Consider the following 27,498-nt stretch of genomic DNA (forward strand, 5'->3'; position numbering starts at 1 on the left):
CATGGCAACGAAGAGTGACAAAACAAGGGAGGCGGGGGACACAAACTGCCAAATTGTACTGGCGATTGCAGAGCTGAAAGCGTCACTACATTCCAAGATCGACGTAGTGCTAGTAGATGTGGGCCTGTTACGTCAAGACGTTAGGAAACTTTCTGAGAGGACCACTGCCCTGGAAATGCAATTGAAGGCCAACGTCATCACGACACAGAGCAATGACGCCCAAAATCACATCTTACAACAGAGAGTCAACCAACTGCAGAGGATGCTCAAGGGAGAGCACGTCGGAACAATGTCCCCATTGTCGGCCTTCCAGTAGGAGAAGAAGGTGCAGATCCCACAATTTACATTGAGAACTTATTCTTGCAAGACATTGGGCCAGGAAATCTTTCCCAAGGCTTCACTTTAGAGAGAGCGCACAGGGCTCTCACTAGGAAACTGCTGCAAAAGTACTGAATTACAGAGAGAATATTCTGTCGTATTCAAGAGAGGGAGGTATGATGCGGAGGGCATCCGCAAATCTAGCGGTGTACCCTGACTACACCTTCCAGGTCCTGATAAGCAAAGCGCAGTTCTCATCAGCCAAAGCCAGGTTCCGTAATGCCGGAATTAAGTATATGTTAATGTATACCGCCCGACTAAAGGTCCTGTACAAAAAACGCACCTTATTTTTTGACTGCCCGGAGGAAGCACAGGAGTGGATGGACAGGGAGAATATCAAACCACAGACAGAGGCGGAGGCCTCCCCACCCAGGCACAAGGACACGGAAAGCATGGAAACAGGCAGAACCTGACAGCTGGACGTTGGAGGGGCGCATCTGGGCTAGAAGCGAGCAGGCTATTGGAGTCCAGCTAGCACCTTTTGGACTGGCTAAGAGAACGACAGAGCCAGACATCCTACCAAATCCACAGTGCTTTGCCTAAATGGCTTGAATGGTGGGAAGCTCAACATAAACGTACCTAGTAACCCTGAGCCAGGAGATCGGTCCCATGGCGAGCACCAGCCTGCCCACAGAGTTCTGTTTTTGCCTTTTTTGGACGCTTGTTTTTGCGCCCAACCGCTGCGCACATGCCACGGGGCAACTCCACGATGGTAGTGCCGAAGAGCGGAAACGCCCGAGCCCGGTAAACAATGCTGGGCGATTGTTGTTAGTTGGGGAAGTTGGGGATGTTATAAGGGAATATGTGTTGCCTGTTTCAGCCATTACAACACAAACTACTTTCGCATAGTCATGTTCTTTTCTACCGAGTCACAAGAGTAGAAAGTTGAGAGGGTTGGGGGATGTGCCTCCTTTGCTGCAGATGATTGAAGATGTCTAGCGAGTTAAAATTATTAACCTGGAATGTCTGTGGCTTAAATAATGAAATAATTTCGTGAAAAGGAACATAAAATTCTGCAGAAATAAAATTGACGTTGCCCTATTACAAGAAACCCACCTTACGATAAAGAAGCAGGAGCTGCTGGCTAGGAAATGGGGATGGAAAAATATAGGTTCCACGTACTCAGCGCATGCCCGCAGAGTACTGAAATGGATAGCGCCACCAGTACCCTTAAGGCAGACAATGAGGGCAGACTGGTTCTAGTACAGGGGCTCTTAGAGAATGTGGATATTTGTCTTATAAATACATATGCACCTAACCACAACACAGCAGCTTTCTTCCAGACAATGTACGCTGGGCTTGGCCCCTACAGAAATTGAGAAGTTATATGGGGGGGGGGTGGAGGACTTCAATTGTGTTCTGAATCCTTGAATGGATAGGTTGGACTCTACGTTTCTAAAACCCTCCCCTCCTGCCAGGGCCCTACAAACGTTTCTAACATCATTCGAATTGATCCATATTTGGAGAACACTCAACTCGCACTCTAGACACTACTCTCATACCTACGCGGGACACGCTGTCCACACAAGGCTGGATTACTTTTTTGTAGGGAAGGATCTAATGGGAGAATCAAAGGTAGCAGAATACCTTGCTGTTGCGGTGACGATACGCACCCCGAGGACCCACATTGCAACATGGAAACTGAGGAGCGAGGCCCTATCAGGCATTGCGTTCCGAGGGTCAGTACCACAAAATCCTTCCATTATAACAACAGGAGTGTGCCCGGCACGGGAACCCTGTGGGAGGCCCTAAAGGTAGTCATTAGAGGTACTACTGTGGCAAAATCAGGGGCATACAGGCTACGCTTATCAGGGAACTGACCACAGCGGAAGAAGCTTTACATGTGTCGATGCAATCTGGGGGTGCAGAAGAAAGGGCTTTGCGGCAACAGTGCCTGAACTGCTGGGAACGTCTGGGGAGGCACAGATTCTCTAGATACGTAGAGAGGCAGCATGCAGAGGGGGACAAGCCAGGGAGAGTGCTAGCATGGCTATGTAAGAAAGAAGAGCGACGCACACCCATATATTCTATACAAACGCAGCAGAGCACTAAATGTAACACTCAAGAAAGGATTAATATGTTTTTTACGACTTCTACCGTAGTCTGTATAAGGAAACGCCCACGCCCACAAACCTGCTCACAGAGGAGGTGTTAAGCGAAATAGATCTCCCAAAGTTAAATGAGGAGACAGCAAGCAACCTAGATACTCCAATCTCGGCCGAGGAGTTGATAAACACTATAAAGGAGCTACCCACGGGAAAAACCCTGGGCACAGATGACCTACCCGGCGAGTTTAAGAAAGGATTTGCAACAGAATTGGCTCCACATTTACTGAACGCCCAGACGGAGGCGCATGACTCTGGAATTCTCCCACTTAGTCTGAGAGAATCTGAGAGAATCTATAATAGTACCTCTCTTGAAACCACATAAGCCAACACAGGAATATAGTTCATATAGACCCTTGTATTTGCTTAATCAGGATAGTAAAATCCTGACGGCAATACTGGCCAATAGCCTAAAGAAGGTAATACGCACACTAGTACACACTGCTCAAACGGGATATGTACCGCGGAGAAACATGTTCTGGAGTTTGAGAAGACTGCATCACATCATGTACAGTAGGGCTACTTGGTAGACACTGTGCGCTGTTGCAGCTTTGAATGCAATAAAAGCATTTGCTTCCATCCAATGGGAGTGGCTGCACGCTACTTTGCGCAGGTTAGGCTTTGGTCCGTACTATCTACAATGGGTGGAAATAACATACAAGGACCCAATAGCACGAGTCAGGACGGGTAGACAATTCTCAGAACCCTGGGTACTAGAGAAAGGCACAACACAGGGATGTCCATTATCTCCATTGCTATACATTTTAGCGATGGAACCAGTGGCCGCATATCTACGAGCAGAATACATGACAGCGGCCATACCTGTCCTAGATACCCATCACCTGATTTCCATGTACGCAGACGACACATTAATATATGTGCAAAACCCGGAAGATAATTTGGAATTGATAATTGAAGTCCTTGCCAGCTTCGCTCAAATTTCATGTATTACAGTCAGTATGGAAAAGTCCTCTCTGTTCCCACTAGCAGGACTGGCCAGGCCCTAAAAGGGAGCTACATCACATTCCAATACTTACGGGTTGACATCTACCATGATCCTGCCAAGGAACATGTGAATAACACAAAAAGCCCTCAAAGGGATAAAGGGCTCCATGACGTTTTGGAACAAACTGCCCCTATCGTTAATGGGTAGAGCGGCACTATTAAAAATGATTGTCCTACCGCGACTCCTACATTACTTCACAGATGTCCCATACAATATACCTAAGGCCTTTTTTAAAGCTATTAACTCCTTGTGTGGTAAATTCTTGTGGCACAAAGGCAGACACAGTGTTTCTCTGGCATCATTACAAAGACCCTGCGAAGAGGGGGGCATAAGGGTCCTCCACTTTGAACTGTATTACATAGCAGGGCAACTGCAATTTGTGGTAGGGTGGTTGGCGGATGAACCTACCTCAGATACTACGCTACTGCAGCCAGCAGTGCCGCACGCCTTCTTTAGAGAAATGTTGTGGAGCAAACAGACAGGTATTAGCCGGTATCCATACTTAATAGCACTGCACATCTTTTTTTTTTTTTTTATTTGTTTATAGTTCAAAGAACCTTTACAAAATTAGCACAGTAATACAAAACAAGGAAAAAAAGGAAAATACAGAAAAGAAAAATTTGGAAAACCAAATAGAATACAGAACATCTCATTAAAATTTATAAAAATAGCACAAAGCATTAACACAATTTCTATATGAGAATGGCCCAATAAAAACAAGATTTTAACACTGAAATAACGAAATCTCTTTCTCAATTACTTTCAAAAACTCAACCAAGGCAAAGATTAAAGCTCTCTCATTTCCTTGCATCAATCGAGTCCAAAGAGATATCATACAATCTTCGTAATTTATATTGATGAAACGTAGAAAATGCTTTGTACGTATATCTCTAAAATGTGGACATTCTAAAATCAAATGTTTAAGAGTTTCCTTCTGTTCAGTACACCTCGAAAAGCGACATTTAGTGACGCCTAGATTAGTTCCTACAGTTCGCCAGAATCTTGTTCGTTCAAGAGTATGAAATTGATTTAATCTAAATCTCATGTAGTACATTCTGATTTTATTACACGGGAACAACGCTATATAATCACAACAATCATCTCTTTTGTGAAGGAATTTTGCATATTCCTTATAGGTACTCAAAGTTGATATTTCATCCAGAGTTTTACACCAGTCGTTCGCAAACAATTTATATTTAACATAGTTAGGACGTATAAGCAAATCATCTTTATCGATGCCCAATTTAATTAAAGTTTTAGCCATGGTTTCAAGGTAGCTGGTGAATGACCTGGATGAGCACCCCTTTGTAAATTCAAAAAGATCCTGGTATAAAGAATTATCAGGATAGTTAAGAATTTTAGAATAGTTTGAGAGAGCCCGCCAGGTAAACCTAGTGGACAATGAAATCAGTCCCAACTCATGTCTAATGACACAGTTCGGGATTGATATAGATAAACATAAAGCTCTCTTCACTAGAGTACCCTGTATGGAATCAAGTTGCCCATGCAAATTACTGACACAAATATCCATGGCATATAGAATAATAGGCTCAACCTTCAATTTAAGAAACTCTAATAGCGGAATCATTGAAAACTTACACAGTTTATGAAAGATAAATTTCATCTGACTTAATAGTGGTCTGGCTTTCATCTTTATATATTCCACCCATAAGTTTATGCTATTCGCACTACTCAGGCGATATCCTAAATAAGTCGATTCTTGTAGTTCACACAGTTGAGTCCCCCCGATATTCCAGTTGAACTTTTTGAGTTTCTTATTTGATTTAAAAATCATTATACATGTCTTGGATGGGTTAGGTCGAAGATTATGTTCATACGCAAAATCTGTGAAAATATTTAACTTGGCCTGAAGACCAGCAGGAGTTAAATCGAAAAAGATAAGGTCATCTGCAAAGGCTAACCAGTGTATTCTTAGTGCGCAAAGCCTTGCTGGTATCGTGAGTGTGGATTCCCAGAGTTTATCTATATCAGAGAGATAAAGATTGAACAGCAGGGCTGCAAAATTGCAGCCCTGTTTTAAACCAAGATGAAGTTGCACTGGTTCAGTTAAAGACCCGCCCTGAGTTAGACGTATTCTGCAAGATGTATTGGTATGGAATTTCTTGATCCAATAGATCAAATATTCCGGAATTCCAAACTTACGCATTTTGGTCCATAAAACATTGCGCACAACAGTGTCGAACGCAGAAGACATATCAATGGATGCAATATAAATTGTGCTCAGTTCATTATTATTCACTCCGGCAATCAGATGTTTCATTATAGTTGCATTTAATGTTGTTCCCATTTGACGTCTAAATCCCACTTGGCATTTCGAATATATCTTATAAGTTGCTAGATGTTTGTCAAGCTCATTGATAACTAGTATAGCGAACACTTTTGCCGCCGCATCTGTTAACGATATTGGTCTATAATTCTCGGGCATTCGAGGGTCACCCCTTTTATACAATGGAATAAGAATGGAAGTAACCCATGAAGACGGGATAGTGCCACTCATTAAGATACTATCAAACTTGATTTTTAGGATCATACTCCAAAAATTTGGATCGGACCTATATACGCAAGATGGAATCCCATCAGGGCCAGGGGCACGAGAATTAGATAGTTTTTTAATGGCCCACATAATATCAAAAGTAGTCCATACAAATTGTCTATCAGTAAATGATACCTCTACTTCATCTTGGTTTGTTGCAAAGCGTTCTGGTAATTCATATTTTTGTTTAACATAAGCTATCCAAGTTTCAGCGTTGATTAAAGATTCATTACATAAATCCGCCGTATCCCCTTTTTTTAGGGCAACCCAAATATCTCGGGAATTTCTACTGCAAATAGCTTTGATCATCTCACAATTTTCTTTGTTATATTGCTCTATATGTACTCCCTTTACATTAAATTTGTATTCTTGGATTATATTCTTCTTTTTTAGTAAGTAAAGTTTAAGAGGTAGTTTCGCTAATTCTAGCTTTCGTATATCACGATTTTTATTTCTTTTCAGAATTTTAATCTTATAATTAAATCTATATTTGTGATTTGTCACAATAGAAGCTTGTTTTATTTCAAGTTTTATAAGAGTTTCTCTGATACACTCATTTATCATCTGATCTAAACATTCTATAGAGTATAATTCCGGCATTAAAGGATTGACCTCATGTTTTAGATGGTTTGAAACATTCTCCACTAATCTCTTACATAAGGTAGGATTCCATCTAAGTGATATATTTTCTCTTTTCGTCTCTAAGGCTTTCAAGCACTGATTAGCATGCCATTGATTCGTGACCATGGAAGTGTTAAGAGTTATGGGGGCATGATCACTATAAATAATGTCCCCAATTATAACAGATTCAATGCATGGTAACAACAAATCAGAGACACAGAAGAAATCAATCATTGATGTAGTATCACCCCTTTTCCAAGTATAATTGTTAGAATCCATAGCGAACTTCACAAACGACATACCCCAGTCATCAAAATAATTCCGATATGTAGTTCCTCTCTTAGAGCTATTTAAATTTGCCTGTTTGTGGTCTTTATAATACTCTGGTGTTCCAATACAATTTGAATTAAAATCACCACCCATAATAATGTCATATTCGGGGTATAGTGTTGACGCTTGGTCAAAACAACAATCTATATCATCAAGTATCTCCAACAATTTATACTTCAAATGATTACAATATACATTAATAACTAAAATAATCCTTTTGTCATGCTTGTTTGGATTCAAGAAGACCGCTATAACATGTATGGATGAGTATACCAGAGTTATAGTGCAGGCGATGGAATTACTGACAGCAATTGTTAACCCACCAAAAGGTCTTCCTTCAACCCCTTTACTAGCTGGAGAACAATAAGAACAATAATCAGGGATAACAAGTGGTTCAATTTTCATTGTTTCTTGAAACATAAAAATTGATGGCAATTTAACAAGAGTGGGCAGCCAAGTCTCAATGTTTTTAAATCCACATGAGTTCCATGACAGTACTGTAAGTACTGTCTTATCCTTTACTTATGGGGTAAATAAGTTAGGACTTGCCTCAAATATCGTTTTCAATAGTGGTTCAATCCACGCCATTTCTCTATTTGTTCGAGCATTCGTTAATAACTGCGAAATACACATTTTTTGATGTCCTGTGCTGGATGACAATTCTCCATTTGTGTTTTGCTCAGAAAGTACGGATTTTTGATTATCAAACAAGAATTCACCTGCCAATTTTTCATCATTAAATGTGAATAACAAGAAACCCATTTCCTGTAGTTCCCTTCTAAAAGACCAGATAAGTTTCAACACATGTTCAGAAAATAAGTGACATGTCATACGGTAATTGTTAGTTGGAGCCAAAGAAATACAATCAATATCACTAGACGCAATTATCCTCAATGATGGAATAGTATATAGAAGATCCAAAAAATATCTTCTATTAATACGTGCATCGCCTAGAATTTCTTGCTTGCCTTCCAGGCCCAACATATTAATGCATTTCTTACTATTTACCGTAGTGTGGCAGGGCAAATGTCCAGTAATCTTACCCTCATTAGCATTTTCTGAACCATTTAACTTTACCATACGATCGTCTAGATTCAACACACTTTTCAAGTTGATGTGGGTTTCATTATGATGACTATCTGCAGGTTCAGATAAATTAAGTTCTCTGCATAAAGGAATACTTACAAATGATTGACAATACGAATTGGGCAGTGCAATATTTTCATCATCACAGTCTTGGTACTTCGAAAACTGGTTAGTTATTTCAAGTGGTGGGATACTAGCTTTTACGGCATTAAGCATAAAATCATGCACATTCTTTACATCCTTATTTATACAAGGCAAAGTTTGCTTAGTTTTTACGTTACTATCGCCAGTCATCTCACATGATGGGATTCCACTTTTTTGTATATTCATCGTAGACTCATAAACATTGATTACATCGTTATTTATGCATGGTATTAGATGAGTATTTTTTTCATGCGTATCATAAATATCACTATTACCTTCACCCAAATCCTGATGGGGTAAACTCTCAATATGCAACTGTTTGTGAATAGTGGTAAGCTTTCCTCCACCATTTTGGATAACTGTTGCATTACCCATTGTCATAATTGTATCAAAGACAGGTTTTTTTAAGATTTCAGAGTACAAAGACGGGGCCGTTTTAGGCAATACAACAGAAGAAGATTTAATACCTTTGTTCAATACAATAGGAGAATTATGAGATTGTCCGTTTCTCTTTGATGTCTGTTTTCTGCATACACTTTTAAAGTAAGTCGGCAGAATTTTTTGAGTTGTTTGTACTTCTATTTCATCTACAGTTGTTTTAACGGGATCAGTTGGAGTATCAAGTATAGTTAATGAGTTTGCACAAGCTGAATGTACATCAACATTAACCATTTTAACATGATTGTTTGAAGTAGAAGGCTGTATTATATCTAATGTCTTTATCGCCTCCATATTCCTTGCCCCAAGGTGTGATTGGCATTCTACAGAAAGCTGTTCCACATCAATCACATCTTCTCCCCCACTTTCTGATATCGCAGAGATATTTTTTTTTTGTTGATTTTTTTATTTTTTCATTGGCGGATCTCCGTTTTTTTTCAGCACGTTTAACACACCGTTTTTGATTTTTGCGAAATCTTCTAGAAGAGTAGCCTATATAATCAATGTCACTATCGACAATACCTTCATTGTGTTTTCGTTCTTCTATAAGTTTAACCAAGACTGAGGGACTATCAGCAGTATTCCCACTTATCTCTGGTAATATATTAGGGGTTGGAGGTTCAATTTTATTTTTAAGTTCAGCTATTGTAGAGCTGATAGATCCTAGTTCTCCTAGGAGCAAGTCGAATCCTTTAAAGGGTTGATTGGCAAATCCTTGAAGAGAAGAGTCGTTGATTTCAGTTTGTGTGCTTTGTTCATGACAAATGATAACTTTGGCCTCATTAGGATTTTTTGCCCCTACATTAAGCCCTTCCAAAGCAAGAATAAATCCTTCCATCCTTGTCACTTTGGACATAATCTCATTCATAGAGTATTTTATATCCCTTAATTCTAGGTGAGTGACATCATGTCCTTTGTCTAACAGATCCAATATCCGAATTATCACTGGGAAAGTAAATGGTTCTTGGTCTTTGGAATTAGGGGATGAATTAAGTTCACTCCCAACATTTTGTGAGTATGGAACATGAAGATCAGGGCTTATAGGAAGTTCCGAGTGAGAGGCATTATCTAAAGCTATATCATTTGCAGGTGACAGTGGCAGAAGTAAGTTTGATGGTAAATTTACATCAGAATTATCTGCATTCATATGTGAATCACGATTTTTTGTTATTAGTGGAGTCAATAAGCCGATAGATAGCCTAATACGGGAGTCCAAATCAGCCAAAGTTTCAAGATCTAGATTACTGTTACAAGGCTGTGATTCATTAGTGGTGCCAGGAGACAAGTCATCGGGCTTTTTTGATTCTATATTCAGATCAACCAGATGTCTTGTAATATCCATATCGGCAGTACTCATGGAAGATGCCCCGTTATTAGTTTGGTCAGTAAGATTAGAGGGGATCGCCATTTCTGAGCATTTTCTGCTCCTCAGACCACAGGCCATCATAAATGATGACAAAATAAGTGCCCGATAAAATAACTCACACTTTTTTTTTTTAAATTATTTTTATAGTGATCACAGAATAGCTATGGATTTTAAATAGCAAGATCCTACCTAGAATACAATAGAGGACTCTACAAGTGTACTAATATAAAAGGAAGAGCCTATATTTAATCCTAGAATAATCCACGAACGCCCTCCCGCTCACCCGAACAGCCAAACAGCCTTAGCACTTCCCATGCACTTCCGGATGCGCGCGCGAGATGCGCGGGCACCGGAGATGATGTAGGGAAGACGCGATCTGCAAGTGGGCGGGTCGGAGGGCAGGGCTAGGGGGAGAGAGAAAGAAAAAAAAAAAAGAGTTGGCACGTATTTTCAAAGAAGGAAAATGCAAAAGTTGCACACAAGTCCAGCACAAGTCCAGCAGATCTTACTAAAGATCGACACAATATTGGTTAAGGTGTTTCCACACACCTCGCACTTCCTCTTGCCGACGGCTTCACTCGCGGCATGGAACGAGGAACAAAAGCGAGGAAAAACAATCCCTGAGCAGCGGTCCCAGCCAAACAGCCTTAGCACTTCCCATGCACTTCCGGATGCGCGCGCGAGATGCGCGGGCACCGGAGATGATGTAGGGAAGACGCGATCTGCAAGTGGGCGGGTCGGAGGGCGGGGCTAGGGGGAGAGAGAAAGAAAAAAAAAAAGAGTTGGCACGTATTTTCAAAGAAGGAAAATGCAAAAGTTGCACACAAGTCCAGCACAAGTCCAGCAGATCTTACTAAAGATCGACACAATATTGGTTAAGGTGTTTCCACACACCTCGCACTTCCTCTTGCCGACGGCTTCACTCGCGGCATGGAACGAGGAACAAAAGCGAGGAAAAACAATCCCTGAGCAGCGGTCCCAGCCAAACAGCCTTAGCACTTCCCATGCACTTCCGGATGCGCGCGCGAGATGCGCGGGCACCGGAGATGATGTAGGGAAGACGCGATCTGCAAGTGGGCGGGTCGGAGGGCGGGGCTAGGGGGAGAGAGAAAAAAAAAAAAAGAGTTGGCACGTATTTTGAAAGAAGGAAAATGCAAAAGTTGCACACAAGTCCAGCACAAGTCCAGCAGATCTTACTAAAGATCGACACAATATTGGTTAAGGTGTTTCCACACACCTCGCACTTCCTCTTGCCGACGGCTTCACTCGCGGCATGGAACGAGGAACAAAAGCGAGGAAAAACAATCCCTGAGCAGCGGTCCCAGCCAAACAGCCTTAGCACTTCCCATGCACTTCCGGATGCGCGCGCGAGATGCGCGGGCACCGGAGATGATGTAGGGAAGACGCGATCTGCAAGTGGGCGGGTCGGAGGGCGGGGCTAGGGGGAGAGAGAAAGAAAAAAAAAAAGAGTTGGCACGTATTTTCAAAGAAGGAAAATGCAAAAGTTGCACACAAGTCCAGCACAAGTCCAGCAGATCTTACTAAAGATCGACACAATATTGGTTAAGGTGTTTCCACACACCTCGCACTTCCTCTTGCCGACGGCTTCACTCGCGGCATGGAACGAGGAACAAAAGCGAGGAAAAACAATCCCTGAGCAGCGGTCCCAGCCAAACAGCCTTAGCACTTCCCATGCACTTCCGGATGCGCGCGCGAGATGCGCGGGCACCGGAGAAGATGTAGGGAAGACGCGATCTGCAAGTGGGCGGGTCGGAGGGCGGGGCTCGCACTTCCTCTTGCCGACGGCTTCACTCGCGGCATGGAACGAGGAACAAAAGCGAGGAAAAACAATCCCTGAGCAGCGGTCCCAGCCAAACAGCCTTAGCACTTCCCATGCACTTCCGGATGCACATCCAACTGTGGGATATGGCTCTAGCACTGATTAAGCTGAAAGACTTGTTTTAGGTGAAAATTCCCTTGGCCTCTCTGGCCCCTGAAGTGACTCAAGTGCATCTGAGAATCTCGATGCTCTGAGAACTTAAGGGCATTGCCACAATAGGGGACCTGCTCACTGATACCACCTTCACACCCTTCCCAGAGCTCGCCAATAATACAGGGCTACATCAGGGTCAATACCTGCTATATTGTACCATAAAAAACCTGATAGTACGCAGGTGGCCAATGTATGGAGAGATGGTGGAGGCACACTCCACAATTGACACCCTGTGCGACATTGCCAAAGGCACACAGATCATTTCTAGGCTGTATGGTTTTCTCCTGACAAGAGACCCCCTCAGACACAACCATAAGGGTCAAGTTGGAAGAGGATCTCGGTACTCCGTTTCCAGATACACAACAGGCACGGATACTGGGTTACCATAAGAAAGTGTCCCGAAATGCAAGGCTGATGTCACGCATAGAGCATACTTAACCCCCCTTAAGATATCCAAATTCCCTGGGGCAGAAACACAACACTGTCCCAGATGTGCTACCACGGATGCAGGTATTTTGCACATGTTTTGGTTCTGCCCTAATATACAGCAGTACTGGGAGGGAATAGCAGAGAGACTGAACAAGGGAGACCTTAGTATACACCAGTTAACACCCGTAGCCAGCATGCGCGGTTGCTTTACATGCCCTGATCATTTACGGTACGTCTCCAAGATGAACGACTTGGTGTTCATACTTGCTAAGCGTCGGATAGTGAAGACCTGGAAGTTCCCGAGAGGCCCCAACTTGGAGGACTGGTGGAGTGACCTCAAAAAATGGGCATTGGCTGAAGCCACAGTTTGGAGACGGGCAGCACATGTAACCCTTAGTGACACTAATGTGGAGATTGTGGCATGGAACACACTCACCCAGTCGCTGATTGCACCAGCTGGCATAGAAGCAGAGACAGAGCGAGAGTCTTCTACAGAGACATACAACGACCAACCCCTGATAGATAGATATGTAAAGTAGAGAACTGACTCATTTTCCGACAGGCAACACGTGAGGGAAGGGGGGGGAGTTAGAGGGAGGGAAGGTAGGAAAGTTGGGATGAATATTGAACGGTTTGCCAAAGTAAAAAGTAAAGCTATGGAATGGTTCATGACAATGTGAACGGATGCCTAAGAAATTGTATGGATATGCATATGTACAAGATTGAAACCAAAAAAAACAATAAAACCTGTTTATAAAAATAAAACTACAAAACCCACCCTTCGGAGATCACCAATATGGGGGTTTTAATTCCATGTAACACCTCTTTCCCTTCCTACCCTGCAGAATACCTCCAAACTCTACTCCTCCCCCTTTCCGACATGACCACCTTCTCCCGACATGAACCACAAGGACTAATTTGAAAACTGTTTATATGACATGTCCCAATACAAGTGTCAGGCAAAGTTAGGCAATTGACTTAAATTGCACACACCTGACGGCCTTCCTTTTCCCCACAGGGATAAAAGGTGGAGCAAGAGAGCACAGTACGAGCAAGGCAGACCACACGATGAGAAAGCTACCCAGACCCAGCAGTTCAAGAGGAGAAAGGCAGCAAACATCATGAGGCTGACGAGGAGAGACATGACCTTGCCCTCTTTGACAAAACCCTGTGAACCCTCAGCTGAAAGAATTGTAAGGCTGAGGACAATAGCCCAAGTGGGCTGCAGTGGATGTCAACGGTACACAGAGCATATCGACGATGATAAGCCGGAGCGAGGGAGACTCCTGCTTCCGTGGTACCAGCCTTGACTCCAGTTAGGAAGAATGCCCAGCAGTTCATCACAGCCGGTAAGTCGAGGGGAGAGCCGATAAGAACCGGGCTGTGGTGAATGAAAGTCGCAGAGTGGCAATGTGAAAAAAAGCTTAAAGAACTGTGACATTGTAAAGGGGAGACCAACTGCAGAAGGGGACCAGCACCATGTGGGTGCTGCTCCGAGAAACTCTGGTTGATCCCCGTCTTGAGTAAAACTACAGATACCACAAGGCCATAAGAGAGCCGCCAAGATAGGTCAAAGTGATCATACAGGACGTGAGGCAAATCCCTGTACAGTCGAAAGCCTTTGACCTAAGAACTTTGAGAAAGCAAGGGAATTGAATGCCACAAACATTGAAAACAAATGTAAATGTGAAGTTGGCAAGAGTAAAGATGAATGCTGATGAGAAGGGGGCAAGTCTAAAGTCCTAAGAAACAGTGTGTGTCTTAGGGATGTCCACTGGAACTGTTTAAAAAGACATTGAGATTTGTGAGTGAAGGAAAATCCATAATGAACTCGGTGGAGGGAGGCTGAAAGTAAAAGAAGGGTCAGCGCCCAGAAGACTGGGACCCAGGGGTGAACTCATCACCCGAGAAAATCCAGAGTGAACACGGTGGAGGGAGGCCGAAAACAAAGAGGGGCCTGCCCCTGGAAGAGGGGGACCCGGGGGTGAATCCATCACCCGAAAAATACGTAGAACAGAACTTTGTTTTTTAAAAATGTTTTATGGTATACCTATCAGGCTCTCAGGGCCAGGAAACCACAGCCGCGAAGGCCTTGATGTTGATAGGAACTGTTTTGGGATCCAAGTTCGGAAGAGGGAGCTCCAGGGGGTGAAAAGCTATCACCCGAAACCACGAGGAACAAGTGTCAGCGCCTGGAAGAGGGGGACCCAGGGATGAAGAATCCTCACCCTAAGTAAAACCAGGAAACACACGTTCATGCTGTTGAAGGAACTAGGAACTTTTGTGTTAATATTTGAATACGTCAGGCCCTCGAAGGCAAGAGACTTTCAAGAGAAACGAGACTTGGCCATCAACGACCCTGATAGCTGCAAGTGGAATTGTTGTCTTGTGCTGGGGAAGCTCGAGCCTGTACTGTGCTCCAAGATCCCGCCTTACGCCGTGCTCAAAACATGGGGAAGGGAGACCCAAGCTACCACATCCTGACATATTATTTGTGAACACTTCTTTCTTTTTATGGAAACTATCCCACACCCTTTTTGTATTAGTTGTAAGGTTTGGAAACAGGTTTTTTAGTATAGGCCCTTTTTATTTGACACAACACCACTAGGACTGCCTTATTTTTCATTTGTTGGTCGACACTTGCTCCCATCTTAGATTTAGTTTTAGATTAGGCTTTTTTCCAACCTGCATACTGTTTAATAAACACCCTTGAACTGGATCACTTGTGTCTATCTTTACTGTTGCCACCATGAGTTCCTTATAGAAGGCACCCCATTCCATCCCGGTGTGAACTGAGGGTTCCTGAACAGTGGTGTAAAAGGAGAGGGGAATGAGATAATGCTATATAATTTGACCAATTTGTACCAGATGTCTCTCGCCAATTTAGTTATTTTGCTTAGATACATGTGGGATGGTCCATCCTCTCTGGGGGACCAAAGAACCTCTTGCAATAGGTGTTTCTTTTTTTTTTTTTTCATTACTGCCCTGTCCATGCTCACCCAAAGCCTCGAGTTGTCCTCGGCAAACCATTCCTGTATAATGCAGATTTGCGCAGCTTCATAATATGTCTAGAACACTGGGATTCCCATCCCCCTTCCCTCTAGGTGCTGTAAGGATTCTTCTAGAAATGCGTGGTCTTTTGCCCTTCCACACAAAGTTTCAGTTATCTTCTGCAATTCTCTAAAGAAGGGTTGGGGTATCGACACGGGCAGGGCCTGGAACAAATACAGTATTCTTGGCAGTGTGACCATCTTCAATGATGCTATACGCCCTATCCCAGAGATGTGTAGCAGGGACCATTTATTGAGCTCCTTCCTAATCTGTGCCAAGGTGTTTGGGAAGTTTGCCTTGTAAAGACTATTGAGCGTGGGGGGCATTGTGACGCCCAGATAATTGATCTGTTTTGGATTTCAACTGAAGGGCGAGGATGCTTGAAGCTCCTCCTTCTCCTGGCCCCAAAGGGATACATTTAGCACTTCCGATTTCTCTACATTGATTTTAGGCCTGCTGCCTTTCCAAACTCCCCCAATTCCTCTAACCCTTCCTCTAGTGATCTCGTATGCCTTGTTAGCATTAACAACATGTCGTCTGCGAATGCTGCTCCTGTGTGGTGTGTGCCCCCAAACGGAATCCCTCAGATTTCCTTGGAGTCCCGTATTGCCTGTAGCAGGGGTTCCAAGTATATGGCATATAGAAGTGGTGACAACAGGCAACCCTGTTTGGTTTCCCTTCAGAGTTCAATCGGCTCGACAGTGATCCATTGACCAGGAGCCTGGCTGTTGGGTTTTTATAACTGGCCTCATTCGAATAAAGTCTTGCCCCAGCCCCATCTTGGACAAGGTTCCGAAAAGAAAGGACCATTCCATGCAGTTGAATGCCTTTTCAGCATCCAGGGAGAGTAGCATGGCCCATGTTGCACTCTTCTACACCTTTTCCAGAAGGAGGGCTTGCCTTCTGATATTGTTGAAGGTTTGCCACCCAGATATAAAGCCCGACTGGTCCAGTGGATCAAAAGGGTCATCCACTGCTCCAGCCTGTTTTCCAGTATTTTCATATATACCTTGACATCAATATTGATGAGTACGATGGGTCTGTAGGACCCCCAGGATGTTGGGTCTTTGTTTGATTTAGTTAGAAGAATTACCTTAGCATCCTCCATGAAGTGAGTGATCTGCCCTTGTCACTAAAAGAATTGAAAAGCGTAGTAAGGCATGGGGTCAGTGTCTGGCTAAAAGTCTTATAGAAGCCCTCTGTGTACCCGTCTGGGCTGGGGCCTTATTCAGGGGCAGAGACTGGATTACCTTTCAGACTTCCTCCTCTGAGATGTACTTGCCCAATTGCTCAGTCTCAGCATTCCCTATACTGTGGAGGGTTATTTTATCAAGGTATGCCTGTTGCCAGGTTTCCTGCAGTTCTTCTGAGAATAAACATTTTTATAGTACTGAGCACATTCCCTCTGAATTTCCTCCGTACGGGTGACCTTCTCTCCCTGTCAGTTAGTTATTGTGCCCACTGTCCTAGCTCCCTGCTGGTTTCTCAGTACCCTTGCTAACAATCTGTCTGCTTTGTTGGCCCAAATATAGAAGCGCTGTGTGTTAGGGAGAATTCTCATGAATGTCTGATTTCCCTTACCTAATGAGTCCCTCAGCAGCTTTGCTGGATTTCTAGGGTTTATTTTTTTCACCTGGTAAGAGTGTGAGCCTTTTTCCCACTCTTACATGTGTTTTGCTGTGGGTGTTTTTACCATTTGTTTGATCTTGGGCTCTGGAGCCTCACCTACTCCATGAGCATCATTTTTATGTGTGTTACACAGCACCTTGAGTGCAGTGACACAGGGTTGTCTTTTAGACTTCCCACTGACTCCATATTTCTGGGACCGACTACTGTCTCCCAGAAACATGTAAAGTTGCCATTAACTTTATGTAGTCTCTTTAAATCACAGACCCAGTACAACTCATCTTACATGGAGTATTCGAAAGGGTTAATTTTTTATCCCTTTTTGTCTGTTTAATCTTGGAGCACTGTTTCGCTCCCTTTTCAAGACTTGGCTGGTGGCAGTGGTAACTACCCTATTTTTCATACCGCGGTTATCTTATATAACCATGGTATTGTTTTAGGCTATTTTATTAGCCTCGTACTTAAACCCGCTTGACCAAATATATTTCGGCTCCGGCTGGGTTTATTCGCCATTTCTTTTTGTTAAAGTCTTTCTTATGTTTTACTCTGCATGCCAACCCAGGTTTGGTCCCTTTGTTCGCCATCTTTTCGGGGGCTTCTGCATAGAAGCCCTCCTTAAGGCGCCTGAAAGTCTGGGTAGGCAGGGTGTGAGGGAGGAGTCTTAGGACCCCCGCCATGGGTTCCCTTGGTAACCCAAGTCGCACTCCTGTTTGATTGGCTGGGTGATTGACAGCCAGGCTGTGTGAATGAGGGACAACTGCATAAAAAGCAGGTCTCTGGGACTGGAAAGGCAGAGTCGCCAGTGGAACGAAAGAACCAATGAGGATCTGATGGAAGAGGACCCCTACAATGACTGAACCGCCCGAGTGAAGCCCTGCTGCAGGTCCGAATCTTCAGAATCTGACGACAGAGAAGATCCTCCAGGAAACTTCTTCCCTTGAGCTGGTGGGACCAACCAGTTTGCCCAAACTACAAAGCCAGGACCCCTCCTCTGGTCGAATTAGCTGTACAGAGCTACAGTGGGCCGGATAGCCAGGAAGGTCGGACCCTGCTTGGGTTTTAAGGAGCACACCTTTTATTCATTGCTTTGCTCTGCTGCTGGTTTCTTCCCTGGGCAATGCAGGACCCTCCAGTCTTCCTACTTCATGTCAGTCTAACAGTCGCTTCAGGAACCTTGAGCCTGCAGGAACTACCAGGAACGTCCGCCTCAGCTACAGCTTCTTCTCCGTTTTAAGGTACTGTGCAAATCCGGTTGTTCGTTTCATTCAACCCCGGTGAAAGTGTTTGAAATCTTTCTCCAATCCGAGGGCTTGTCCTTCTCTTCTCTTTGAACTAACTTTTCTGCCAACCAACCTTGTCCGGAATCCAGGCACGAACTTTACCGCGAACTACCTTGCACCGTGTGATCTTGAGCGAAAGACTTTTGTCCGATTGACTTTGGCCCTAAGCCTTTTCTACCTGATTCTATCACTGTAGTTCCTCTTGCTCAATTGCCCTGAGTACTTACCTGTTGGTATGGTTCAATTTCTATTAACTTTGTCTCTCCCTCCCTTTTACATTGCTGGAGTGCCAATTTGCTCCCACTTCATTTTGTGAGCTTAACTTGTCTGGAACTTTGGGAGTGGTGTGGTGTATTAAGGGTATGGTTTTTAAACTGCTTTATGATAGTGAAATGTTATATAACTAAAGAGTAAATAAATGTATATTCTTTTACTTGGAACCCTTGAGTCAGTGTTTGTTTGAATCATAGTAATTGCTGTCCTTTGTGTAACTATTTGATACTGCTCACTTGCTCTTGAGATAAGTCTGGCTGCTCAGCCATCGCTACCACTTTACTGTGTAATACAGGCTTGTACCAAAGGTGAATTTGTACTGTCACTTGTAGTCTTAATTGTGTGTGGTGTTCCCAAAGGGTACTGCATATAATTCTGCCTAACACTGTGGAGTAAGTTTTGCTGACCGTGGCTTTCCTGTAGGCCTTACTCGTTGTCTGGTAACCTTGACTTCCTTCTCCCCCTAAGGGTTGCTTTAAACGCATCCGACCTGATTGCCTCAATCGTTGCGTCTGTGTTGTTTTCATTGACTAATACTTCTGTTTTGTATTTTATAGTGTGTCCAAGGACAGGGTCTCTTAATAGTTATCCTGGGGCTCTCCATCTCCACATCGGTTGCCGAAAGCTGGGAGAAGCCGAGCTCCATGGCTACCTATGCATGGTCAGCCAGGGACATCAGCCCTACCTCCATTCCCGCACCCTACCCAGTAGAGGGCCTGATACCCATATGTAGTCGGTAAAGGAGAATGTGTTATGAACACACGAAAAGTGAGTAAAACCGTTTTCCTTTCTTTTGGTTTCCTGTCACACATCCCTGAACCCCATCTCTTGGAACTTCTCCCTCAACAATTGTGTTGCCGTTCCCCCTGCTTGCCCCCATCTCTCCTGTCCACCACCCTTGATCAAGCCAGCTTCAGATCATCCATGATCACTATTTTCCCCCTCACAAGTCCACTAAGACCCTAAGAAACTGTCACGGTGCCTGCCCCCAGACATCAGGAGCGGACCAGTCTGCCCAGAGTATTAGCACCCATGGGGACCTGTAAGGCCCCAAGGGATTGTTTAAGTGCTTCTTGGACATAGTCCTGGCGCCGTTGGCGCCAGGCTCATACTGCCTCATTCAGGCAAACCAGGTCATCTTGTGGAGAAAACATGTACAGGCCACCTTGAGGCCTTTTTGACGGATTACTTTATTCAAGGGACTATTTCTTTGGGTGTGGTACTGGGACTACTTTACCTGGGGACTACTTTTGAGTGGCTATTTAAACCACGCCCGGAGAACAGAACACGCTTTGCGTTATTCTGCACTCCTGCAGCGTAACGCTCACCGTGCCTGCAGCTCCAGGAGCCAGTCCTCAGCCACGCCTGTCTTGTTCTTCGCGATCCGAACCTGCAAAGGGGAAAAAGAAAGCAGATTAGAACAGGGGCCTTCTATTTGTCATCGCAAGCATCCGGGAGTCGCTGCACCTGCAAGAAAAGGAATACCAGTTACCGCACTATACAGCCAGCATCAGCACCGCGGGATACTCACCGATGCTCATTTCATCCATGCGATCCAGCGAGGCACTCTGACGGGGTCGCCGTCCGGAACATCCGCATCTGCAAAAAGATAAGAAAAGTTAACAGGTGAGCTGCGCCTCGCTAAAAGACATTTAGACCTCGTATCACCAGATACTTACAGAGGTAATACTCACTCGAGGTCTGGCGAGTTTCCACCATACGTTCTTCGCTCCAAGGGAACGCCGCACCTGCAGAATAAAGAGAGGACAATTGATTAATCACATTAATGAACAACATCGCATACTAAGACTGTTTTGTTTATTGCACATACAGAATCTTACCTTGGCGCTACCTCGTTTCTTTCGAAGAAGAGACACCTGTCTTGGGCAATCTACAAGAGGAAGAAACATAAAGAAAAGGCACAAGAGTGAACAATAAGACAACTTGAACTCTAAAGCATTTCATGCTACCTTGGACTAGCATAAGACTTACCTTTGAGTTATTGTTGTCCGGAACTCTGCCATAAGATTACGGGATCAGTGAAGTTAACTGGATCTCCAAGTTCAACGCACCCCTGCATTCCGATGCAGGATGGAGAGCCCAGCCTTCTTAACAATAAGGTGAGACATATAAGGGGGAACCCCAGGTGGTTACGGAAGCAGAAGTCAAAACCTCCTTCCAACGATCAACAAATTTGCCATTTTTACCACTCTAGGAAAATCCTCCTACGTGCCAGACAGACAAAACTCAGTGGGCAAGCGCAATCACTCGTCACTACACTACGAGTCGCATTGGTGGAGACCGTTGCAGTCCAGCTTCGCTCGGCGCCCCTGTGGAACCCAGGTGAGCGTAACAGAACGCAAAGCCTTCACACAAAATTCTACCCGGGCGTCATGGAGACCTTAGAGACTGACCAATTGGTCCAGCTCCTGGGGGAGCTTAGAGCCGAAGTACATTCCGCCCGCCAAGAATCCAATGCTCTAAGAAGAGAACTTATTGTGGCGAAGGAACGTACTGATGACCTCGCCAGACAACTACTCCAAGCCCCAGCTGGTCACACACCATTACCTGCATTGGGGGGAGCGCCAGCCCCAACTCAGCCAAGTAACCCAGTACAAGTAGTATTACCGGGAGCTATCCCTTTAGCTCCACCAAACGCTTTGCAGGGGACCCTAAGAGGTTTGCAGTGTTTATGAATCAGTGCCGCCTGCACTTTTTATGTAGGCCTGGAGCCTTCCCAAATGACCAATCGAGGGTTGCCTTCGTACTATCATACCTCAGCGGCAGTGCAGCGGATTGGTCTATTCCACTAGTCAACTAGGATGACCCTTTTCTTCGGGATTTCCAGGGATTTCAGCAAAACGTGGAGAAATTATTCGCCCGTCATTCTCAAGGTCAGGCGTTAGATAATGAACTTTTGTCCTTACGTCAAGGGAACCAGGACCTACTAACCTACATCGCAACTTTTAATAGGTTGGTGGTGGAGACCGGTTGGCCTGAAGAAAAAAGAACTACGCTATTCCATTTTGGCTTAAGAGGCGAGCTAAAGGACGTGCTAGCACAGGTTGTAAACCCACCCCAAGAATGTGCGGAATACATAGACCTAGTGGTTCAGTTGGACCACAAACTTCATAACCGAAAGGCCGATCGGGCTAGATTCGAGAATCGGGTTCTGGTGAGACCCAAACCAACACCTCCAAAGGTACGGATGTATCTGAATGTTATGCTCACCTGGCTCGCACAGGGGTGTCGGTTGGACCCAGACAGCTGCGGTCTCCACCCACGTGATGCGTAGTGCAGCGATGACTGACTGGATCTGCCTTCCTAATCCTTAACCCGTAGAAATATTCTCCTGCAAGCGGAGAGATGGATTTAGATGGATTTAGCCACTTGTGGATTCAAGTGATGGCACCCCCACAGTCCTCCCCAACTAATCACCTCCGAAATGCCCCCACAGCAATCTCATCTTATATTCTTGAAAGATGAGCTCTCCATCCTGCGTGGATTTGCAGGGGAGCGTCGATTCCAGTTACTTCATTGGTTTGAAGGCTCGGGAGAGTTCCGGAGAGTATTGACTCTGAGGTTCCTGGTGAGGACCAGTAAGTATTAAGTTCATAGAGTTCAATATGTCCGATGTTCACTCTTGATCCCCCCTTCCTTTCTTGTCTTGCAGCTGGCTCGTGAAAAGATGCTCTTGTGGTTTTCTTTTGTCTCCTAGGTGCCGAAGTTCGGCGAAGAAATGATGGAGGCAGCACTGACCCGAAGGATGCTGTGAAGACTGGTGAGTATGGCGCGGCGCTGCAGCTGGAGGTGCGGCGCATGCAGAAATGATGTTCTTTACAAGTCCGGAGACGAGATGGACCCAGAATCAGGTGTGGAATAGAAATAAGTTTGTTTTCTAACCTTGTCCCTTTCTTTCCTCTTTGTTTTAGGAGCTCCAGATTTGAGGCGGGCGTGGCAGAATACTGGATGCAGGCTGCAGGCACGGTGAGCGTTACGCTGCTGGATTCAGAATAACGCGAAGCGTGTGTTGCGGTCGGGCGTGGTTTAAATAGCCTCAAAAGTAGTCCCATGTAAGAAGTCCCTAGAACCACACCCGAGTAAAAAATAGTCCCTGTAGAAAAATAGTCCCTTTCAGGCTTCATGTTGGATTGGAGTCATTTGCAGCATGGTCTGCCTGAGGTAAGTAATGACTATGAGCCTGGCGCCTTAGGCGCCAGGACTGATTTCTACTATGAGCATGGTGCCTAAGGCGCCAGGACTGAACCCAGATAGCCCCTAGCCGGGGCTGCTGAGGTTTTACTAAATGTCTAGATGCCTGCTCCCGGGGCTGATGGGCTTGGTCCGGATGCCTGCGGGTAGGCATCATGACAGCACTCCAGCCCAAGGCCCCTCCTAAAGTTGTTCTTCCCCTGAGTCCTGGTTTGTTTGGGAAGTTCCGATGGAATCTTTTCACCAACCGAGGTGCATGGACGTGGTCACTAGGTTCCCATGACCTTTCTTGTGGTCCGTAGCCCTTCCAATCGATTAAATAAAAAAGTTTTGATTTAACCATCTTGGAGTCCAGGATATTTTTTACCTCGAATTCAGGTTCTCCATCTATCAAGATGGGGTCGGGTGGTTTGGTTAATCTTGTTCCTGGTTGAACTGGTTTTAAAAGTGAAACATTAAAGACAGGATGAATGCGCATATTAGAGGGTAATTCCAATTTGACGGCTACCGGGTTGATAATGGCCTTAATAGTGTAAGGTCCCAAATATCTAGGGTTAAAAGTCAGAGTTCCCTTCAGAGGTATGCGTTTTGGAGCCAGCCAAACTTGATCCCCAATTTGGTATTGTGGAGTTTCACTTCTATGTTGATCAGCATTTTTCTTATATTTCTCCTTTGCTTGTTTCAAATGTTCTGTTGCCTCTTTAAAGGCCTGTGTAATAGTAGAATGCAAATGACTAACTGCAGGCATTTCTAAATGCTGAGGCAAATCTAGTTCTGAGGTTCGAGGGTGATGTCCATATATGGTATAAAAGGGGCTTTGTCCAGTTCCTGAATGTACAGAGTTATTGTATGCATACTCGGAAATCCATAAAATATCTTTCCAATTACTTTCGGTCTGGTGTAGCATGCAACGTAGGTACTGTTCAAGGGTCTGGTTGGTCCTCTCATTCTGACCATCGGTCTGGGGATGGTGACTGGTTGATAACCTCATGTCGATTTGCGCCAGTTGACAACATTTCTTCCAAAAATGTGAAATGAATTGACTACCTCGGTCAGAGACCAATACGGAAGGAAATCCGTGTATTCGAACAATGTTTTCGAGGAACTCCTTGGCCAGAATTGAAGCAGAAGGTAATCCCTTTAGAGGAATAAAGTGGGCCATCTTGGAAAAAAGATCCACAATAACTAGAATGGTGTTAAATCCATTACATGGAGGTAGATCTGTAATAAAGTCTAACGATAAGGTGTGCCATGGTGTAGGCGGAATATCCAAAGGTTGTAAGAGGCCAGCTGGTTTTTTCTTCTGACTTGTTTTGGGTGCAAATGCCACAAGACACTACAAATGACTTTATGTCTTTTCGCCAGGTGGGCCACCAAAATTGTCTCTTAATTTTTGCTTCAGTTTTTGCGATACCTGGGTGTCCTTCCATCAGGGTGTCATGATAATTGGAGATGACTAGTTCTTGTAGTTCCTTGTGTGGTAGAAATAGTCGCCCTTGATAATAAGGTAGGTCATTGATGACTGAGTAGTCCGAGCCTTTCTTCACCCAGTCCTGCAGGGCTGTTGGATCGAAGAGTTGTTGGATCTTTACTTGAATATCCTCTAGTGTCTGTAGAGTGGTTATGCCAAGAATTCTTTGTTCTGAAATTATAGGCACCGGTTCCGGGTTCGCATATGCTTCTCCCATCCGTATTCGTGATTAAGGTATCTGCCTTGACATTTTTACAACCTGGTCGATAAGTGATCACGAAATCGAACTCGGCAAAGAACAATGCCCATCGAAGTTGACGCGACGATTGGGCCTTGGCTGTTTTTAAATACTGCAAGTTCCGGTGATCGGTGATTACCGTAATGGTATGCCTGCCACAGAGAAGATAATGCCGCCAAGCCTTGAAGGCGGATTTGATGGCTAATAATTCTTTATCGGTAACCGCATAGTTTAACTCGGGTGCCGAGAACTTTCTGGACCAAAATGCTACTGGGTGAAGTTGACCGGTTTCAGGATCCTTCTGGGACAGGACAGCTCCCATGGCTAAACTGGATGCATCAGTTTCAACTATGTATGGAAGTTTATGGCGTGGATGCTTTAAGACAGGTGCAGACGTGAATTTCGCTTTCAGCTCTTGGAAGGCCTTTTCAGCTTCTTCGGTCCACAAGAAGCGTTTGTTTTTTCTCAAAAGTGCTGTGATAGGGTGTACAACATGTGAGAAATCCGGAATGAATCTGCGGTAGAAATTAGCAAATCTGAGCATGCTTTGTACCCCTTTAACTGAACTGGGTGATGGCCACTTGAGGATTGCATCCACCTTTCGAGAGTCCATTCGGACTCCTTTTGGAGTCAGGATAAATCCAAGGAATTCAACTTCCGTAGCATGAAAAACGCATTTTTCCAATTTTGCATATAACTTGTGCTGGCGTAGTTTCTCAAGGACTGCACGAACGTGCTTAACATGGTCTGATTCTGAAGAGGAGTACACTAGAATATCATCTATGTATACAACAACACAGACGTCAATGAGTTCACAAAGGACATCGTTCATAAAATACTGGAAGGCTGCTGGTGCATTGCACAACCCGAAGGGCATCACCTGGTATTCGAATAACCCGTACTTAGTGCGAAAAGCAGTCTTCCATTCGTCGCCTTTCTTTACACGTATCAGATGATATGCCCCTCTGAGATCTAATTTAGTGTAGATGCAAGCGTCCTTTACTTGGTCTAGTAATTCGGGGATCAGAGGCAATGGGTATCGATTCTTAAACGTGATCTGATTTAATGCGCGGTAGTCTATGTACGTTCTGAGGTCACCTTTCTTTTTCGGCACGAAGAACAAAGCTGAAGATGCAGAGGACTTGGATGGACGAATGAAGCCATTAGCAAGGTATTGGTCCAAGTATTGTCGTAGGTGAAGGTTTTCGGGTTCCATAAGGGCATAGATCCTACTACATGGAGGTTGTGCACCGGGTATGAGATCGATTTGACAATCGTATGATCTGTGAGGTGGTAGGGTGTTTGCCTGTTCCTTTTGGAAAACATCCTGGAATTCTTGATATTCCTGAGGTAACTGCACGACTGGAGTAGCGACTGTGGCCAGGCCTTGGTTCAAGGGTTTTTTCGGGTAACAAGTATGTGCACAATCCGGGAAGGTTATTCTCTTCTCTCGCCAATCAATACAAGGATTATGTGTTTCCAACCAAGGTATCCCCAGTATTATTTGGAACTGCGGGGCTTTGATTAAATCAAACACAATAGTCTCTCGATGCCCATCCTGACCCAATAGTGTCATCTCTGCGGTGGGATGAGTTACAGGCCCAGAGGCAATTTCAGTTCCATCGACTGTGGTGATTTCATCCGAAGTGGTCTTTTTGCAGAGAGATAGATTCATCCTAGAAGCCAACTCGTGGTCCACATAGTTTCCAATGGCCCCGCTATCAATGTATGCGTGCATACGTGATGGCTGCCTTGGATCTATAAGGACCATTGGTATGATGAAGTGCGAGGTCTGAGTATCCTTCTTCAAGCTCGGCACGCGGACCTCTACGCTTGTCGGGCGTGGTCGTTTCCCGAATCATGCTCTGTTTGATTTTTATCAGCAACTCCGACTACTTTTTTAGATGTTTTTATAGGGCAATCCCGTAGAAAATGTCCTGAGGCCGCACAGTACAGACACAATTTCATCTGCCGTCTTCTTTCTCTTTCCTTTTGAGTTAAGGGTCCCTTGACCCCCCCGATCTGCATCGGTTCTGATACATCTGTTCCTTTGAGGGTAACATTGGGTTTAACCAATACCCGATTCTCGAACTTAGCTCGATCAGCCTTTCTATTCTGAAGTCGGTGGTCTAACTGGACCACTATGTCTATATATTCTGCACAATCCTGAGGTGGGTTCACAACTTGGGCCAAAACGTCCTTGAGTTCACCCCAAAGTCCACGATGAAATAATGTGATTCGTTTTACCTCTGGCCATCCGGTTTCCACCACTAACCTATTGAAAGTGGTGATATAGGTTAGTAGATCCTGGATACCTTGTCGTAATGATAAAAGTTCGTTATCCAGGGCCTGTCCCTGTGAATGTCTGGCAAATAGTCTTTCCATGCTCAATTGAAAACCTTGAAAATCCCGAAGAAGAGGGTCATCCTGGTTAACTAATGGAATTGACCAATCCGCTGCGCTGCCACTAAGATATGATAGTACAAAGGCTACTTTGGTTTGGTCATTCGGAAAAGCTCCAGGTCTGCATAAAAAGTGCAAGCGGCATTAGTTCATAAACACGGCAAACATTTTTGGGTCCCCAGCAAAATGTTCGCGTGGAGCTAAAGGAATGCTCCCTGGTAGAACCACTTGCATAGGATTGCTCGATGAAACAGGAGTTGGATTCCCCCCGAATCTAGGTAATGGTGTTTGCCCAGCTTGGTTTTGCAGTAATTGTCTAGCAAGATCATCAGTGCGCTCCTTTGACACAATGAGTTCTCTCCTGAGGGCATTAGTCTCTTGGCGCGCGGAGTGCACTTCTGCACTAAGTTCCCCTAACAATAGGGCTAGTTGGTCGGTTTCTGAGGTTTCCATAACGCCCGGGTGGGGATTTGTAGATAGGCTTCGCGTTCTGT

This window comes from Ambystoma mexicanum, chromosome 8 (assembly GCF_040938575.1).
Source record: "Ambystoma mexicanum isolate Mex_15411 chromosome 8, UKY_AmexF1_1, whole genome shotgun sequence".
Taxonomy (NCBI): domain Eukaryota; kingdom Metazoa; phylum Chordata; class Amphibia; order Caudata; family Ambystomatidae; genus Ambystoma; species Ambystoma mexicanum.